At 34.8% G+C, this 19302-nt stretch overlaps 1 protein-coding gene and 1 long non-coding RNA gene across 6 annotated transcripts in view; one reads left to right on the top strand and one right to left on the bottom strand.

The window, feature by feature from the left end:
• Positions 1-19302, bottom strand: part of si:ch211-170a17.1 — an 829907-nt gene that overhangs the window by 345316 nt on the left and 465289 nt on the right. The window lies entirely within an intron of this gene.
• Positions 10978-13768, top strand: LOC141377593 (uncharacterized). The gene is made up of 2 exons (XR_012389971.1): positions 10978-13042; positions 13584-13768. It is a non-coding gene; the product is annotated as an uncharacterized lncRNA (long non-coding RNA).

The raw sequence follows: 19302 nt of genomic DNA, 5'->3' as shown, positions 1-19302 counted from the left end.
CTCAGTTATATATATATATATATATATATATATATATATATATATATATATATATATATATATATATATATATATATATATATCCTCAGTTAAATCTACCCACAATTGGCGGGTGTTAATGTCAAGCCCTGTATAATTTAAAATTGAATACTGTAGCTAATCTAACAAAATAACTAAATAACTTACAATAGTTTTCCAAAGATGAGTAGTGCCAATTTATATGTTGAGGAAACATAATAAAGTGAGTAAACTTAAAAAGAGAAACAAAAAACTTATGAGAATTTGTAGCTTGCCATCTTGTTTTGCAATATTTCGCATTAATTTAAATGTATTATCTTTCTATTTCTAAAGATGTTCTGTTACTAAAATTTGATTTTAATAAATGTATGTTTATTAACCTGTTATTAAACTGTATATACATAATTAGAATGTTTTAAACTCTCATCAAGAGTAACAGACATTTACTGTATATACAAATACAATTTCAAACATATTCACATATATACTTAAAATGATCAAAATAAAGTGTAAGAAATTTTAAATTATGAAAAGTTATTGCAGACATATAATATAATAATTCTCAAATAATTATTGTTCTAAGCATGATTGACAAGATAATTTGATATACAGTATAAAGCATTTGAAGACTAAATTATATTTTAGTGTAATAAATGTGCATAACAATATATTCCAGACATTTTTTCTGCTAAGACAAGTAAATACACAAATTACAAAGTAAAGAAGTATTTAAGATGTGCTACACTTCTTGTTTTTGGACCTATATTTTAGCAAATAAAACAACCATGATTATTTTAAGCTTTTGATGCTCTTCTGCTACCAATAACGAAAGGATTTATTTCCTCCTTTAAGATTTGTCTTTGTCCTTATTGATCCATTTGTCTAATTAATTACCACAATCTCAAATATTTGTGTTTTGAGTCTTAAACCTGGATCTGTCCATTTTATGTCCATTACAGACATGATATCTGGCCTGAGACAGTGATTTGTGTGGCTATGGAAAGAGTAATTGGGAGACATTTTCACCTCCGGTACAACCTCAGGGGACCCTCGGATTATGCTTTCCCAGGAAGAGACTCTCGGCACGCGGTCTAGAAACTCAGATCTACTCATGCCTGCCAGACAGTCTCTTGGCAGTCCCGATGCCTTTGTCGCAGTCATCTTATTTGAGCCTGTCCATTTTTATAATAAGCCAGACAGTAGACTCTGCCAGACTTCTGTGTTTTTTTGTCATATTTCCCACCTTAGAAAAGGGTAAGTGAAGGTCACCCAAAAGCCACACGGTATGTTTGTGGGCAGAACTCGTAAATATGACAGACTTTTCTGCAATGTAGATTGGCACATTTACATGTTTGAATGGCATTTGAATAATCTGCAACCTTGACTGTCACACATCGTTACGTAGGACAAAAATATAAAGTGTTTCCCATTCACTGATTTAGTTCTGATGGCCTGCCACTATATGAACACTGAGTGGTAGGAGTAGCCAGTTCCTGTCAGTTTAGCTACCACTGTAAAACCTGACTAGATAGATAGATAGATAGATAGATAGATAGATAGATAGATAGATAGATAGATAGATAGATAGATAGATAGATAGATAGATAGATAGATAGATAGATAGATAGATAGATAGATAGATAGATGGATGGATGGATGGATGGATGGATGGATGGATGGATGGATGGATGGATGGATGGATGGATGGATGGATGGATGGATGGATGGATGGATGGATGGATGGATGGATGGATGGATGGATGGATGGATGGACGGATGGACGGATGGATGGATGGACCTGATCTGTAAAAGCTGGATGGATGGACCTGAAGATAGATGGATGGATGGATGGATGGATGGATGGAGGGATGGATGGACCTGAAGATAGATAGAGCGATGGATGGATGGATAGATAAAAATATAGTAGCCAGACTTGCCGTCGGACTGTTGTATAAACGCAATATCAAATTCGTAGCAGTGCGATATATAAAATTAAATAAAAAAACGGAATGGTTGCGGGAGATTGGTCCGAAATACGGGATTCTCTGATAGAAATCAAACTGTTACATCTTCTAAGTGTAAGGTCTTATCATGCGGTTCTGTCGCCATCTTGTGGATAAAAAACTACAACCGTCTTTGGTCTACTACACTATGGCAGGCTAATGGCAGCAGACAAGCTCTCTCAGAAATTGTAAATATTTTAATATAGGCACTATTCTTACAAATAAACTGCATAGTTGCAATCTAAACAACTACATTCTCGACTAAAAAAGCCTCAAAAGTACATTTTGTTATCTAACAGCAGTAATATTTGTCAAACTAGTGTCTCTCTGCTTGTGGCTGGCTGTATGTGGGCGGAGTAATACACAAAGGTGAAGAGTGAAGAGGCCTTTGTGTGATGTTACTGGCAAAATATCGCATGGCTATCAGCCAATCAGATTTAAGAACCAGACAGAACTATAATATATATATATATATATATATAGATATATATAATATTTATCTATATATATAATATTTATAATATATATATATAGGACCACGGATTCATCTTCTTTAATGTTCTACTCTACAAGAGAAAAAACAGCTTACATCTTGGATGGCCTGTGAGTGAGTAAGTTAACAGAAAATTTTCATTTTAGGGTGAACTACCCCTTTAAGTTTTGCCATAAATAAAGTGCAAGTCTGTGTGAAACACTGATAAAAAATCTTCAAAAATGTGCTGGAAAAACAAATTCATTTTACACTTGCCATAAAGAAGCAACAGAATGCTCCATCTTGGAAACAAAGGCAGGATCCAGCCTTGCAGGTCTTGCTGGGAGGATGAAGTTCCTGCCAGGCTGCATTCTGTTGGGCCCTGTAAAACTGGCTATTTCTGTGGAGCATTAGCACAGCAGGACCAAGCAGTGAAGGGAAGCAGAAATACTAGAAAGTAAAAGGCCACGGAGAGACAGGTTTATGCGTGGGAGACAAATAAAGTTACACATCAATCCTTTTTGCTGTCGTTCGCAAAAATCCCACATTCCTGAAGAGTAGCAAAATTAAAATTGAAATAAAGGGACCCTTAAAATATCTCGAGATAGTTGCACAGACATAGCAGACAGTATGAAACAGGTTTGGACTATTTTTGTAAAGCACAATTTCCATTTTCAGAATTATTATATTCTAAATTAAAATTGTATTATTATTATTATTATTATTATTATTATTATTATTATTATTATTATTATTATTATTGTTATTATTATTATTATTATTATTATTATTATTATCATTATTATTTTTATTATTCATACTTGCCGTTACTTATTGAAAGTATTTTAAAATATAATTTACTCTTGCAATGGCAGATACAAGAATTATACAAAAAATATGTATCTGTTTTTGAAAAGTTTAATATGCATTCTATGTAAAAAGTCACATCTGTAAATTTAATTTCAGGCAGAAAACAAATTGCAACTGAGCCCATACAAATTAAAATACTAAATACTATTTTGAGACAAAATCATTGGCTTTGCAGAAATAAAATTTAAATATAAAGTGTTACATTTTTTTCTCTGGATTATGCCGTAAATTAATGAACAGGCGGATAAATGAATGAATAAATTAATGAATGAATGAGTGAGTGAGTGAGTGAGTTAGTTAGTTAGTGAGTGATTGAGTGAATAAATGAATGAATGAAAACTATTAAATAACTATTGAATAAAAGACTCATTGAATGAATGAATGAATGAATGAATGAATGAATGAATGAATGAATGAATGAATGAACAAACAATAAGTCACTGAGTGAACGAATTAATAAATGAATGAACAAATGAACAAACGAAAACTATTGAATAACTTGAATAAAAGAATCATTGAATTAATGAATGAATGTAAGAAAGAACAAACAATAAGTCATTGAGTGAATGAATTAATAAATGAATGAACGAATGAACGAATGAAAACTTGAATAACTTAAATAAAAGAATCATTGAATTAATGAATGAATGAAAGAAAGAACAAACAATAAGTCATTGAGTGAATTAACGAATGATTGAATGAATGAATGAATGAATGAATGAATGAATAAATGAATGCATGAATGAATGAATGAATAAATGAATGAATGAATGAATGAACGAATGAAAACTTGAATAACTTGAATAAAAGAATCATTGAATTAATGAATGAATGAAAGAAAGAACAAACAAGTCATTGAGTGAATTAACAAATGACTGAATGAATGAATGAATAAATGAATGAATGAATGAATGAATGAATGAATGAATGAATGAATGAATGAATGAATGAAACACTGAACAAACAAACAAGTGAACAAACGAATAATGAACAAACAAATGAATGAATCATTAAATAAATGGACACACAAAGGGTCAAACAAGCAAATAACAAGAGAACAAATAAATTATTGAATCATTGAATGAATGAATCTTTGAATGAATGAAGGAAGGAACAAACAAACAAATAAAAGAATGAACGAACGAATGAACAAACACATGAACGAATAAGATGAACAAATGAATAAATCATTTAATGAATTAATGAATGAACAAACAAACTGATAATTCATTGTATGAATGAATGAACAAAGAATGAACAAACATACAAACAAACAAATAAAAAATGTAATAATTAATTAATGATTTCATAAATGAAAGAATGAATGAACGAACAAACGAAAGAAAGAATAAGGTGAACAAACAAATGAATTAATCATAGAATCAATGAATGAACTAACAAATGAATTAATCATTAAATGAACGAATGAACTAACAAAATTATGATTCATTGAATGAATGAACAAACAAATGAATTAATGAATGCATGGAGTGGTGGCGCAGTGGGTATAGCGCTGTCGCCTCACAGCAAAAATATATTTCTGTGTGGAGTTTGCATGTTTCCATGTGATCTCATGGGTTTCCTCCGGGTGCTCCGGTTTCCCCCACAAGTCCAAAGACATGCACTTCAGGTGAATTGGGTAGGCTTGTCCGTAATGCATGTATGTGAATGAGTGTGTATGGGTGTTTCCCAGTGATGAGTTGCAGCTGGAAGGGCATCCGCTGCATAAAATATACTGGAAAAGTTGGCAGTTCATTCCACTGTGGCAACCCTAGATTAATAAAGGGACTAAGCCAAAAAGAAAATGAATGAATGAATGAACGAAAGGAAAGAATAAGATGAACTCCCTAAATCACTGACACTGCACTAATTTAGACTGAGTTTCAGCTACTTAAAACAAATGTTATATTGATTCCCATGTCAGAGTCTTTCCATTTACTGTGCTCCAAGCCAGAGAAGCAATCAAAGCAGAAAGAACCAGCCCTCATACTAAAATGTAAGGATCCCCAGGATCCCGTCCCCGGCATGTGTGCCATGTGGATAATGAAAGGTGTCAAGCAGCTTACCAAAGCGCTTTAGTTTCTCCATGCAGCTTCTCACAGTTCAGCCTATCTGTATCCAAGCCCTGCATACATCCCACTCTATAAAGCATAGCAAACAGATTCATCCAGCACATAAATTTGACTTGATTCCATTCCATATTCATTAGAATTTGTGTGTGTGTGTGTGTGTGTGTGTTGCGTCATGTGGATCTGTAGCCTATTTTTTGTTCCCCTCATCTCATTTACTGCCCTTCTGTCACGCTCTCCATTTATATTTGTGCTGTTTTTGTCATCCGGGTTGACTGTGATGATCAGAATCCTCAGTTGCTATGCTTGCGTAGGCGCAGTCGTTTTACATAAAGTGCCATGAGGACGGGAATGCGAAACGGGCTTTTGTTGCTGGAAGCAAGGCACACATTAAGAGAAATGTCACTAATTTGGAGAGTGAATCACTGCAATCACTAGGCATTGTGAGGGGCGCTTGCAGCGGTGCACATTGGATGTCGCATCGGCTACAACATGATAATGAATGCCCGTGTAACCAGTGCGCACAAAAGAACAGCTTAACTGGGAGTGTTGGGGTTTAGGGGGTTCATTACGGCAGGAACGCAGCCATCTCCTTATGCCCAGGAGGGGGACTCCCAGAGAAGTCCCGTCAGCGCTGATGTATTGTTTTTATGACTCTATAAGCGTTACGAAACAAATGCACTATAGAAGAGCATGTATTTATTATTAATGCTGTCGTTGTTGTCCATGAAGGCTGTGGAGGCAATTGACCCTTCCTCATCTTGAGCGTTCGATCAATGACAAATGTAAAGTAAGTGTTCTCAATTTTATCAGTCACGTTGGTTGACTTTGATGGCTCTGTTACAGCCTGACATTTAAATGAAAAGGCTTTTTAGCTTATAGTTTTTATATCTAGCAATCTTATATTCAACATACCTAAAAATGTCCTTGCAAATACACAGGGTGGCCAAAATGGGGATTTAAACACTTTTGCAAAAATAAAAGTGCATATGGATTTGTAAGCAGGGTTTGGCGATCTCGACCAATTTGGCATTGTACGATATTTAATGTGAAACATCAAAACGGATGATGGCATCGTTGTCATAGGTAGAGGTAAATTAATTATTTATGAATAATTAATTAATTCATAACGAATTAATTATTTGTAGCCTACCGTTTCAACTACCTGACCCGCATAGTCTTTGTTTTACTTTTAAACAAATCAAAAATAAATAAATAAATAAATAAATAAAGATAAGTTACACACAAATTAGCAGCTGTCAATCACTTTTTCTGCAGGACTCTGGCATGAATAGACAGAGTGATCTGTGTCGTTATAATGGTGTCCACAAACTTGGTCGGTAAAAATGGTGCCCAAAAAAATATCAGTCTTTTTCATGACAACTAATAAGTTTTAACATTTGTATCACATCTACCTCTACATGCTTATTTTGTTCCATAGTAAATTAATACAGCATTTTTCTGTTCTTTATTTTTATTAGAGTAACAGTAGCTTCACATCTCTGCTGTATTATATATATATATATATATATATATATATATATATATATATATATATATATATATATATATATATATATATATATATATATATATTATATTATATTATTATAGTATATAATACATTATGATTATATTATATAATATATTATATAATTGTTCTTATCTTCTATAGCTATATTTTTATTTCTAAGTTTTTTTTCTATTTTATTTTATCTTGTATACTACCTGACAAAAGTCTTATCACCGATCCCAGTTGTAAGAGCAACAAATAACAACTTGACTTCGAGTTGATCGTTTGAAAAAGAGGCAGAAGGTACATTTTTTTGATGAATCATCTGTTGAATTGCATCTCAATCATCACAAATACTGCAGAAGACCTATTAGGACTTTTATTGACTCACAGAAATTGGTCAAGTTTGGTGAAAGAAAAATCATGATTTGGGGTTACATTCAGAATGGGGGTGTGAGAGAGTGGATGTCAACATTGACAGCCTGAGGTATCAAGACATTTGTGCGGCCCATTACATAACAAACCACAGGAGAGGGAACATTCTTCAGCAGGATAGCGCTCCTTCTCATACTTTAGCTCCACATAAAAGTTCCTGAAAGCAAAAAAAAAAAAGTCACGGTGCTCCAGGAATGGCCAGTCCAGACCCCAGACATGAACATTATCGACCATGTTTAGGGTAAGATGAAGAACTAGGCATTGCAGATGAACCCAAAGTATATTGATGAAGTATGGGAGTCCTGCAAAAGTCTTTGCCATTCCAGATGACTATATTAATAATTGATTTGAGTCATTGCAGAGATGTATGGATGCAGAACTCCTCCAAACTCATGGGAGTCATACACAATATGAATTATTTTTCCACTGCACCATGACTTTGTATTCTATACTGTACATTATTCCTGTTAGGTGGCAAGGTTTTTGTCTAAGCAAAGTCAGACCTTACTGCTCCTAATTGAATAATTAATAATCCAAACATGTTCTTAATGTTCTCAGAACAATGGATTGAAGGATAAACAAATGGAAGAGAACATTGGAATGATGGATGGACGGACGGACGGACGGACGGACGGACAGACGGACTGACTGACTGATTGATTGATTGATAGAAAGATGAAAGAATGGAAGGATGATAAAACAAAGATGGATGGATGGATGGATGGATGGAAAGATAAAAGAATGGAAGGATGATAAAACAAAGATGGATGGATGGATGGATGGATGATGGATGGAAAGATGAAAGAATGGAAGGATGATAAAACAAAGATGCATGGATGGATGGATTGATGGAAAGATAAAAGAATAGAACGATGATAGAACAATGATGGTTGGATAGAAGGACGGTAGAATGAAAGAATGGACAGAACAAAGGATAGAAGGATGAATAAGTGGAAGAAAATATAGAACAATATAAGGATTGATAAACAAAATAGACTATAACAAACAGAATGACCGTATGACAACAAAAAATGGGTGGATGGATGGATGGTTGGATGGATGGATGGATGGATGGATGGATGGATGGATGGATGGAAAGATGAAAGAATGGAAGGATGATAAAACAAAGATGGATGGATGGATGGATTGATTGATGGAAAAATGAAATAATGGAAGGATGATAGGACAATGATGGTTGGATGGAAGGAAGGTAGAATAAAAGAATGGACAGAACAAAGGATAGAAGGATGAATAAGTGGAAGAGAATATAGAACAATATAAGGATTGATAAACAAAATAGACTATAACAAACAGAATGACAGTATGACAACAAAAAATGGGTGGATGGATGGTTGGATGGTTGGATGGTTGGATGGATGGATGGATGGATGGATGGATGGATGGATGGATGGACAGATAAAACAATGTAAAGAATGTAAAAAAAATTATGGATATAAGGATAACTAAATATAAGAGAAGACAGAACAATGGATGAACTGAAACAGAAGAACAGAGAAGCAGACAGAATGACAAGATGACAGATCAATGGATTTATGGATGGATGGATGAACAGAAAAGTGAATAGAATAATGGAAGAAACACTAGATGGATGGATAAACAGAAGAACAGGCTAAACACAGACAGAATGACAGAACAATGGATGTAAAGGTATGGAATGATTGGTGTATGGAAGAACAGATGAAATAATCAATATAACAATGGATAAACCAAAGGGTGGATGGATACACAGAAGAACAGACTAAAAGCCAACAGAATAACAGGATGATAGAACAATGGATGGAAGAATGGATGGATGGGCAGATGGAGGGGAAAAAAAACAAAGAAATAATGACAGAAAGAAATGCTAGATAGAAAGATCCAACAATAGATAATCATGGTCTGTTTCCCTGCGCTGATTATACGCAAGCATGACACCCTCTGCTTCACTGATGGGAGAGTGGGGCTGTAAATTTCCGGCTTGTAAAGATTTATCTTAGTAGTTGACAAACGCAGTGATGGGTGTGCGCTTTTAAATATCCATACCTGAATTTACAACAGGCCATTCATCACAAGCAGCAGCTGATTAACAGAAACATCACGGCGTGTATCCCTGTTGTGTTGTAGATTCCAGCTGATACACACATTCCTTTACTGCTGATAAATGACAGATTTTGTAAAAGAAAAAAGAAAGGAAAAATCACTATTTTGAGATATTATTTATCAAGAGTAATGGAATCCACATAATCAGTTGTTAAAGTCTAGTGGTGTAATGGATCACAAATCTTACGGTTCAGATCATTCTACGGTTTTTAAGTCACAGATCAGACCATTTTTCGGATCAGCAAAAAGGGAGTAGACAAATATTTTAACTTTTGATATTTGGTGCCAGTTAACAGGAGAACCCAGAGGAAACCCATGCCAACACAGGGAAAACATGCAAACTCCACACAGAAATGCCAACTGACCCAGCCGAGACTCAAACCAGCAATCTTCCTTCTGTAAGGTGACAGGGCTAACCACTGAGCCACCATGTCACCCTTTAAAAGGACCAACTAATCTTAATAACATGACCATGAAGGAAATGTAAACCCTTTTTAGCTGGTTATCAATTAAAAGGATATTGTCATTGCACTTGATTGACACAGCTTCTTTCTGTTTCTTTTTCTCTACATTTCTTTTATTTCTTCACTCACAGTCTTCAAAGTCTCAGCCTACGGAACAAACTGTGACGAGATGTCTTGCACGGTTCATTCAGAGCTGTTTTGCTCCGGGCTGATTAATCTGCTGTATTAACTGTGTCAGATGCAACCACTGCAGATACCATCTGTTTAAGGGTCTGTAGACAGAGAGATCACACAGACCCATCTATAATTGTGAAATGTTCTATACATAAAAGGAGAAACATAAAATCTGTAAATTTAGATCACCTCATGTCATTCATAAAATCACTGTAGTGTGCATCAATTATTTATATTTTATTTATTCATTTATTTATTCGTTCATTCATTTTCCTTCAGCTTTATTTATCAGGGGTCGCCACATCGGAATGATTCACCAACTATATTCCAGCATATGTTTTACTCAGCGAATGCCCTTTCAGCTGCATCCATCCACACACACTCATTAATACACGTGTACTACGGGCAATTTAGTTTATTCAATTGACGTATAGCGCATGTATTTGGACTAAGGGGTAAACTGGAGCAACTGCAGGAAACTCCACACAATAATACCAACTGACCCAGCTGGAACTCGAACAAGCGACCTTCTAGCTGTAAGGTGACGGTGCTAACCAGCTATCATGTCGCCCCTTTATTTATTTATTTATTTATTTATTCTCAGTAAAGCATACAAGTCAATCAATTTTAATCTGAAAATTGCAATTTAAATTTTTTTTCAAAATTAAGACATTTTTTAATACAATTTCTTTCCATTGATGTTGTTTGATAATACCGTGTATGAACTTTTGACCAAAGTTCTCATTTTTTGAATAACAAATTAGAAGTCTGAATTTGCACCTCAGAACGTTGACTTTTAAAGACATATCCTGCAAACCTGACTTGATTTTGCCCAATTTTGACTTTTTTTTTTTTTTTTGGAGTTGACATCTTACGATTCTGACATTTTTATTAGAATTGTGAAACACAAATTTGCAGTTCTGAATAGAAAAAAAAATTTGATTTGTAAGATAAACTTCAAGTTACAAGAAAAAAAGTGTAAATGTTGAGATATAAGCTTGTCTTGTGTAGCAGGAAAAACTTCCCAAAAGTGGGAATAATTTGAAAAGGCATCTACGCTTATGTCAGTCTGTATGCAGAGGTCTCCATAATCCTGGACCAGGCCGTATCCTGAGCAAATGCTATGGCAGTCAGGGAGGAGTGGAGAGCGTAAGGCTGATTCCTGAAAGATCCCAGTGACAAACAAGTCTTCTCATTGATCCCATGGGCCAGCCTGAACACCTGCCGATGACCTGCTCACACCTGCAGCTTCTCCGCGATGGACTTCCACCGCTCTCCAGCCTCCAGCTCCTAGACTGCAGCTCTGCACAGGAAGTTTGACCAGACGAGAAATGGTCATGTTGAGCTGAGCCTGGTTTCTCGCAAGTTTTTTTCCTTCACTTTCTTCAATTAGTGAAGTTTGTTCATTGCCACTGGCTTGCTTGGTTTTGGTACTTGTGGAGCTGCGCATCAATGGATTTGCTCTTCAGTGTTTGGACTTTCAGCAGTGACATTTAAAAGCACACTGAACTGAACTAAACTGAACTTTAACTCTGAAAACTGGACTGACAGTTGTAATTTAAAAGAACTTCTATGCTAAGCTGCTTTGACACAATCTACATTGTAAACGCGCTATAGAAATAAACAATAATTGAATTGAATGTAATCTTGTCTAAATTTATAATAATGAATTTATTTTATTACTTAGTTTTTTTAAATTTTGTGTCAGAAACAATTTTTAATACATTGTTTAAATAAGCTGTGTTAGAAGTGAGATTAGGTAAATAACAATGCATAAAATAGTGTCTTTCTCACTCCATACAAGACAGCTCTAAATAAAAAGCAGAAAAGTTATCACAGAGAATGTACTTGTACCAATGCGACTGACAATCAAAGGCATTGTGTGAATGCCCACATATTGATACAGCATTGTTTATATCACATTTCTGTTGACAAGAACCTGGTGCAGCTCTCTGACATGGCAGTTTCTTTGAAAAATGTGCCATCAAGCCATTTAACTGTCATAACACAAAGTAATCTTGTGGTGATCTTCGAAGGCCTCATTCTTAAGCTTAATGTAAACATACCCAGACGTCTGCTGTACCATCTGTTGTCACTAAGTGAAACGCTGTGATAAATAATAAGGCTATTCTTACAGCTGTATGCAAGATGTCAATCAATAAACATCTAAAACAATGAATGGACTGATATATGAATAAAGACACACTTGAATAAGCTGTATTGTTAAGTAAGAGAGAGAAAGAGAGAAAGATGATACATTGGTGTATGTTACATTTAATAAATCATTCATTCAATTTCTTTTCAGCTTAGTCCCTTTATTCATCAGGGGTCTCCACAGTGGAATGAACCTCCAACTTATCCAGCATATGTTTTACACAGCAGATGCCCTTCCACAACCCAGTACTGGGAAACATCCATACACACTCATACACTACAGTCAATTTAGTTCCTGCAATTCACGTACAGTGCATGTCTTTGGACTGTGGGGGAAACTGAAGCACCCGGATGAACATGCAAACTCCACACGGAAATGCCAACGCATTTCGACGCAGCAGGGACTCGTACCAGTGACATTCTTACTGTGAGATGACAGTGCTAACTACTGAGCCACCGTTTCGCCCTACACTTAATAATTTCAGAACTAAAAAATAATGCTAAACAGGCTACAGACCGCCCTAATTAAACCATTTACATAAGTATAGATGTCTTTAAGCCACAACTAATTCTTTACATTTATAAACACTCCACTTTTTTCAGGGGGTAATAGGCTCATTTTACAACTCCCCTACAGTTAAACAGTCCAGTTTTATAATTTTTATATCCATTCAGCTGATCCCCAGTTCCGATGGGAGCACTTTTAGCTTAGCATAAATAATTGAATTGGATTTGACCATTAGCACCTTAGACTCAGAGCTTGGCTGAATGTATTACAAAATGGTACAACTTAGCAATTTAACTCAGTTATTCATACAATTTCTCCAGAAAAATATAACTCCTATACAAATACAAATTTGAATGTACCATATTAAATCCATTTAGTTGATCTCCAGGTCTGATGTGAGCACTTTTAGCTTAGCTTAGCATAAATAATTAAATTGGATTAGACCGTTAGCACCTCACTCAAAATATTTAGGTTTGGACAATTTTTCTATTTAAAGCTTGACTCTTCTGTAATTGGGGCGACGTGGTGGTTCAGTATCTAGTGCTGTCGCCTCACAGCAAGAACATCGCTGGTTCGAGCCTCGGCTGGGTCGGTGTGTGTTTTAGTGTGGAGTTTGCATGTTCTCCCTGCGTTTGTGTGCAGGTGAATTGGGTAAGCTAAATTGTCCGTAGTGTATGTGTGTGAATGAGAATGTGATGGGTTGCAGCTGGAAGGGCATCCACTGTGTAAAACATATACTGGATAAGTTGGCGGTTCATTCCGCTGAGGCAACCCCAGATTAATAAAGGGACTAAGCCGAAAAGTAAATGAATAAATGAATATTCTGTAATTACACTGTGTACTAACACTAACAAAAAATTTAAAGTTGCTATTTTGTTTTTAACATTTTTGAATGAGATGCCAATGGTCTAATCGATTAAATGATTTATGCTAAGCTAAGCTAAAAGTGCTTCCAAGAGACTCGGAGCTTGGCTAAATGCATTCAAAAATAGTAAAACAGAACTATTTAACACTGTGTGACATAAAATGTCTTCAAAAAAGTGAAGTGATCCTTTGTAATGGTAAATGAAAAAAAAAAAAAACAATCAAACAAACATAAAAAAATTCTAAAATAAATGACCGTGCCATTCAGTATAAACATCTTTGATTTATAAGTCGCAGTAAAATAAGGTAAAAATACGACAAATTTCAGTAATACAGCATATGGGCTGTCCTCTAGTGGCCGGTGTCTGAAAAAATATATATTTATATAAAAAGAAAGAAATATTTATCCTTCTTTCTTCCCTGTCCATGCCAAAGCCACATTGATAACAAGCTGTCAAATAGCAAATACATACATCCTTTTGACTGGCATTTTCGAGATAAAAATGTTCTCGCAAAAAGCGCAAGCCGTGGCAGCAGTAAAATATGAGAAATGGTGAACGGCATTCTGTGACCTCTACCGTATCTCAATGTGATGGATGGACATCGCTTACCCTCTTTCCACCCCCTTCTAAAAGTGCAGGACGGTGTGTTGGAATATAAGATCGGTAGTAGCGATTGTCGCTGGAATACCCAGTTTTGATGACTTAAAATAAGCAAAGACTGGGGTGGAAAGGTCTTACAGTCCCTGCGCAAACAATTTATGAGGAAAGAAGAAATGAGAAAAGAGAATGTGACAGGAGAAGAAAGACAGAAAGGCTCCTAAGGGCCCTGCAGTGGTGTTTACATGGAAATCCTTGACATTTATACCTCTGTGCATCTGGCAATGGCCAGGAAACTCAAGGTTTTATGTAAAATAGACAATGAAGTCCAAGACAAAGGCAAAGACTGGCTCTGTCGTTATTTTTGGTGGACTCTGCTTCCTTATTAATGCATTTAGCATTTAAAAATAAATTACATTATCTGTTTAGAAGCGTGGGTTATTGTGGATTGTTTTCAACGAGGTCTGGATTTGTCAAGCGGTAGAAAGCTGACCTTTCACAAACCAGTGGGGTGCTAAAAAGGGGGTGGAGAGTGAGATAAAAAGAGCAAGAGAGAGAGGGAGAAGTATATTTTGTCAACACAGCATAGGATATCTAACCACAATACCGCACAGTCAGAAGTCTAACCGACCACAAAGAGGCAAATATCAGAGATCGAATGGCAGGGAGAAATAAAATAAATAAAACACAACAGATGTCATTTAACAGCCACGTCTTCAAGTGTGCCCCCTAGGTTTAAGCTGTCAGTCCCTCCAGTATAACACTGCAGGCAGAAAACAGCCAACTAATCCAGCCAAAAATTAATACAGGCAGCAGAGCACATACGCCGCTGTCCAAGCAGGACCGTGGACTAACACGGAAACAAACAGAAGCGGGCTGCTTGTAAATTGCGTATGACAGCAAATAAATAAACAAAAGTGCAAAGAAAAGTCTGGTGCTTCAACAAAAAAGGGCAACACACTTCAAAAAGATGCAGGCTGTGGGGAAAAAAAAACGTATCTGTTCATTTTTGGAGATGTGAGGAAAAACATGCCTCTACTAACATTTGCGAAAACGCCAGGAAATCTAAATACATCACTTTAAGCAGTAAAACTAAATAAAGCCAGCAGCTTGGTTCCATTTTATGCAATTCCTTTTATAATTACAGAGCATAATTATAATATTTTGTAATATTAAAGACTGACTTTCTTGAACAATATGATCAACTAAACCCCTGTGAACAAAACCAGGACCCCCTCTTATATATATATATATATATATATATATATATATATATATATATATATATATATTTATACAATAGTTCTGTCGGGTTCTTGAATCTGATTGGCTGATAGCCGTGATATATTTAAGTAATATCAGCACCCATATAGGCATACAGCCAGAAAAAAGCAGACACTACAGATCTAAAGTTTAAAAGATGCTTGCTCAGCTATTTAACTGTCAGCTTATGATTTGAATCCAACGCGGAAGAAAGTAGTTCCTCATACAAAAAAAGGTTTTTAAGACTCTCCATGTTTGATTTTGTTTTTATATACACAATTATGCTGTCAAACTGTTGTATAAATGCAATATCACACGAGTAGCAGTGCGATATGGTTGTATATCGGCACTGGTTGGGGCACTAAGGCACTCGGCCTGCGGCCTTATGCCAACGCACGCCTTCCATTAGTGCCGATATACAGCCATATCGCATATATAGACATAAACGCATATATATATATATATATATATATATATATATATATATATATATATATATATATATATATATATATATATATATATATATATAGATATATATATATATATAACATATATATCCTCATATTGTAAGCATCAAAAAGATTTGAATGTAAATGTTGAATACAAATTCACTTCAAAACACAAAACACCTGAAAACAAATTTGTCTTATCATCTGTATATACAAGTTTTATCCAATATATTAAATTTACTTAGTAGCTGAATTGGTACTAAGTAGAACATTGGGTAATGCTAAACACCAAAATCTTTGATATCTGTGAAATAACTTATAATTATTTGAGGTATGGTCAGAAAAAGGCTCTTTTGTACAATTCCTTTCTTATGAAAACATATGGATTTTTAAAAGGAGCCAAGTCCCCAAACCACACACTGACCCCATAGGAGGGTTAGCAAATCGTACAAATATGGGCGAATGACATAGCACAAATGAATATGAATTAGCCAGTAATCAAAAAGTTACGAGTTACTGTGAGATTGTATTGGTTAAATAAAAAAAAAAGAAATCACCCTGCAAGCAAACAACATTATACGACATTGATCATTACTTTTATTTTGGTCGTGACATCAGGTGACCAAGATTTAACGTCAATTTGCTGAAATCTAATACAGACATCAGCTGACATTGATATTTGGTTAATTTTAGGTTGTGGCATTAAGTAACCAAAATCCAACATCAGCCTAAAATCATGATAGGATCTCCATATAATGTCAAAGTCTAACATCAGCAGACGTTTATCTTTGATTGGGTTTATGTTGTGTAGTCATCTTGACATTAAAGTCTGATCTCAAACTGAGGTTGGGTTCTGACGTCAACCCCATGTTCATATACAACCAAAATTGAAAAGTTAATCTGATGTTGGAGTCCAACGTCAATTTTATATTGCAATGGTATCTTGTTTTTCTTCTTTTATTCACTTCAATTGTTGTATAAAACTATTGGGTTAGGTCTAGCATTATTTTCAAACACAATAAAGCATTGATTTCTCTTTTTCTTTTTCTTTTTTAGGCTTTTTATCAATTAGTCATGTGTATCTGCTTCTAAGGATAACTGAACATGCTAATATTTATTTTTAATATTTAGATTTTTAGCCCAAAAAGGTTAGATGTTCAACTTAATAAGATCTAAAATTGCCACTAAGCGAAGTCCAAACACAAAAAGTTGTTCTCGACAGCAGGTATTTTCTCTCAATTTCTTGCTGCTATAAAGAATAGCCTGGTTCCAATTACTTCACTATTGGGCCGTTTGGTCATTTTGGCTGAGATTGCTACAGCTGCAGGTTATTGTTCCCTGACAGCTAACTTTCAAACACAACATACTTTTCTCCCCCTGTATAATCTCAGCCTTCAACCTCTGGGGAGTGAATCACCGTTCACTTTCTGTAATGGACATTACTTCAACAGGCTTTTCTCAGTCTTTGTTGCCTTCTGTTTGTTTGTTTGTTTGTTTGTTTGTTTGTTTGTTTGTTTGTTTGTTTGTTTGTTTGTTTGTTTGTTTGTTTGTTTGTTTGTTTGTTTGTTTGTTTGTTCATTTATCTTTACTCAATTGAGAACTAAAGGGTCTGTTCTAAGATTAAGACCATTCTGAGTAATGATTAAACATGCAATATTTGAGACCATATGCTTGTTTTTTGACTACGTTTTGCCATAAGCTATTTAAGAAAAAGTAGTTTGCATATAAAATCTGATAGTATACAGTTGAAGTCGGATATATTAGCCCCCCTGTTTATTTTTCACTCAATTTCAGTTTAACGGAGAGAATATTAAAAAAAAAAAAAAAAAAAACATTTCTAAACATAAGTTTTAATAACTCACTTCTAATAATTTATTTATTTATCTTTGCCATAATGACAGTAAATAATATTTGACTAGATATTTCTAAAGACACTTCTATACAGCTTAAAATGACCTTTAAAGGCTTAACTAGGTTAATTAGGTTAAATGGGCAGGTTATGGTATTTAGGCAAGTAATTGTATAACAATGTTTTTTTTTATTATCATTATTATTTTTAATCATTTTTTTTAGACTATGGATAAAATATATAGCTTAATGAGGCTAATAAATTTGTCGTTAAAATGGTGTTTAAAAAAATTAATAACTGCTTTTATTCTAGCCAAAATAAAACAAATAAGTCTCTCCAGAAGAAAAAAATATTATCAGACATACTGTGAAAATTTCTTTGCTCTTTTAAACATAATTTTGGAAATATTAAAATTAAAAATACAAACTCAAAGAGGGCTAATAATTCTGACTTCAACTGTATACACTGATAAGTTGTTTCATTACACTTAGTACGCTTTCTGCATTGGTTGTATCATTGGCTTCATCAAAACGCATTTAGAAACACGTCATTTTTTATGGGCCGTTTAAAATGAATTGCTACATAAATAAATCAATAAATCACTAAATCAAACAGACTGATACTTTCCAAAGGGACTTTCTTCTTACTGTAAATCCAGGAGGTCTTGCGCTGCTGAGTGACATATAAGCCGACATTAACCCTGCCGGCTATTATTTGGATGTATCGCTCTGATTTTTTCTGAATCCAAAAGTGCATTTATCAAGCAAGAATACTTTACGGGAGGACCCAAGTGCTCCCCGGGTAGCCATTAATAAAAAATGCATGAATATGTAAGGAATAAATCCAGACAGCTGTTTAGTAGACAAAACGCCCTGTTCCCGAAAGCAATCTCGGCTCAAAGCACCTGCCCTCAATCTTACTTAACAGGCAGTAGCTCTTGCTAAGCTATGGCACCCTTGCTCTTATCAGAGCAGAGAGGCCTGCTAAATGGATGTTTCCGCATTCACTCCTCAGTTCAGCGAAGGCCAAACTATGGAAATACTGTCAGCTAAATCACATTTCTACACAACTGCTTTGGATTAATGGGGTGGATACTTCTGAATCAAGACATTATGAACAACACCCCAAAAAAATGAGGACTTGCTTCTAAATGCATGCACCACTTTCAGAGAATAACCCACTGACAACAAACGAAATGAAACAAATCACACAAATCAATATATATTTTATGAATTTATACATGATACATAAGTTTGACATTCAAACTTGCTTTGTTATTGGAGTAAAATAGGATTTTTCTTTATGCATAGTAGTGTGTTTGTTTGTTTGTTTGTTTGTTTGTTTGTTTGTTTGTTTGTTTGTTTGTTTGTTTGTTTGTTTGTTTGTTTGTTTGTTTGTGTGTGCATGTGTGTGTGTTATTGTGACATATCAGGACACATCTATATTATGTACGGGTATTATATGAAGGAGGTGAAATATGAGAACATTGCTGAAA

This window comes from Danio rerio, chromosome 14 (genome assembly GCF_049306965.1).
Source record: "Danio rerio strain Tuebingen ecotype United States chromosome 14, GRCz12tu, whole genome shotgun sequence".
In the NCBI taxonomy this organism is placed as follows: Eukaryota; Metazoa; Chordata; class Actinopteri; order Cypriniformes; family Danionidae; genus Danio; species Danio rerio.
The sequence above is the reverse complement of the archived record's forward strand: the minus strand, read 5'-3'. Positions and strand labels throughout refer to the sequence as shown.